This window comes from Morus notabilis, unplaced genomic scaffold (genome assembly GCF_000414095.1).
Source record: "Morus notabilis unplaced genomic scaffold, ASM41409v2 Scaffold114, whole genome shotgun sequence".
Classification (NCBI taxonomy): Eukaryota; Viridiplantae; Streptophyta; class Magnoliopsida; order Rosales; family Moraceae; genus Morus; species Morus notabilis.
The window spans coordinates 311,586-314,097 of record NW_010359462.1 but is presented as its reverse complement, the minus strand read 5'-3'; positions in this window follow the sequence as shown (position 1 = coordinate 314,097).

Sequence of the window (2,512 nt, the reverse complement as noted above, 5' to 3'; positions counted from 1 at the left end):
GGAGGGAAATAAGATTGCCAACCCGCTATCGTGAAAATGGAGAAGCAAATGTTGCAGTCACCGATGGCAGTGAAGATGATCCATTGTCATACAGGACGGCAATGGATGATATTGATCAAGAAAAATGGCAAGAAGCCATGAAACTTGAAATGGAGTCTGTACTCCAATTCTGTCTGGGAGCTTGTAGACTTACCAGAAGGCGTTAAGCCTATTGGTTGCAAATGGATCTATAAGAGAAAGATAGGAGCTGATGGAAAAGTTGAAACGTTCAAAGCAAGATTGGTTGCAAAGGGTGTTACCCAAGAGGTAGGAGTAGACTATGAGGATACTTTTTCCCCTGTAGCCATGCTAAAATCCATCCGCATACTCTTATCCATTGCTGCTCATTATGACTATGAGATATGGTAAATGGATGTCAAGACGGCGTTTCTGAATGGCCATCTTGAAGAGACCATTCATATGGTCCAACCAGAGGGTTTCGTGGTAGAAGGCCAAGAGCAGAAAGTCTGCAAATTGTAGAGGTACATTTATGGACTAAAGCAAGCTTCTAGATCATGGAACATCAGATTTAACGAATGTATAAAATCTTATGGCTTTGAACAAAATCTTGGTGAACCTCGTGTCTATAAACAAATTCAAGGAGATAAAGTGGTCTTCTTGGTTCTTTACGTAGATGACATTCTGCTCATTGGGAATGATGTAGAATCGTTATGCAAAGTAAAGAACTGGCTAGCCAACCAATTCCAAATGAAGGATTTGGGAGAAGCCAACTATATTCTTGGGATCCAAATTATCCGGAATTGCAAGAATAGACTTTTGGCATTGTCTCAGGCATCGTATATTGACAAGGTGCTTGTCAGGTTTTCGATGCAAAACTCCAAGAAAGGAAATTTGCCTTCTCGACATGGAGTTTATCTCTCCAAGGAGCAGTGTCCAAAGACACCTCAAGAGGAAGAGGATATGAGACGAGTTCCCTATGCATCGGCAGTTGGTAGCCTGATGTATGCAATGTTATGTACTATACTTGACATATGCTATGCAATAGGGTTGGTTAGCAGATACCAGTCAAACCCAGGATTAGATCATTGGGTTGCAGTCAAACACATACTCAAATATTTGAGGAGGACGAGAAACCATATGCTTGTATACTCTGGTAGGGATTTGATTCCTATTGGATATACTGATTCTGATTTTCAGTCGGATAGGGACTCTCGCAAGTCCACCTCGGGGGCAGTGTTCACTTTGGGAAATGGAGCCATCATATGGAGGAGTATCAAGCAATCTTGCATTGTTGACTCAACCATGGAGGCTGAGTATGTAGCAGCTAAGGAAACTGTCTGGCTTCGTGAATTTATGAAGGAATTGGAAGTTGTTCCAAATATGCATGAGCCTATCATACTCTATTGTGACAACAGTGGAGCAGTGGCCAATGCTAAGGAGCCCAGGAACCACTGCAAAGGAGAGCACATAGAGCGAAAATTCCACCTGGTCAGAGAGATTGTTTCTAGAGGAGACGTTTCAGTTGAAAAGATCGCATCCGCGAACAACATAGCTGATCCGTTTACCAAAACATCACCAGCTGGGAATTTTGAGAGACATCTTGAATAGTTGAAACTCTTCCATGATGATCCTCTTGCGTTAAGAGAATAATAAATTACATATTGATTCCTATTTTACAATTGATCTAATCAGAATAAAATAGCAAAAACTAATTCCATGGAACCGGAAAAATTTACGACCAATCCATTTGCATAAGACATAACCATCACACAATAATTATACATCATATGCAAAAGTGCCTACCCTTTAAACATCTAAGAATTATCACATAATTTAAACGTTAAATTAGCATGAAATAAAAACCCGCTCTGATACCAATTGTTGGTAGATTATTTTTTTATGTAACTTTAAACATTGTATATAATTGTTATATGCAGAGGATAATGTTTGAAATACTATAATCTAAACTTGTCCGTAATTATAAATTAAAGTTGGGATCTTTAATTTAAAATTACTAATGTGATTCATTACATTCTGAATGAAACAATCTTATCCTAATTTGTTAATAATGAGATTATTGGTTTGAAAGCATTTTATGTAATATGATTACATAGGACCGGAACGCGATTAATTATGAATCTATAATAAATTCCGTTATTAAATAGAGTATTCAATGTTAATCAGTGATGGTCATATATGTATTAATCTTAATTCTGAGTAATTAATAAACTCCTATTTATGATATTATGTTCTTTGACATATTGAGTAATGACACATGTGAATAGTGTCAAAGTCTTGGTATATTGGGAGCATAGTAAAATAAATAGCCGGGAATATTAATTTACAAGATGAAATCCATGCCTTCATAATGAAGTAGATGGACGGTTCCCATAAGTGTTGATTCGGGACTTGAATAATAAGAGCGCTCAATTTTATGATTGGATCATAAAATATATTATTCATTAGAGGATCAATGGTACTTATGGAGAAAGATATAATTAAAGAGGTTAAC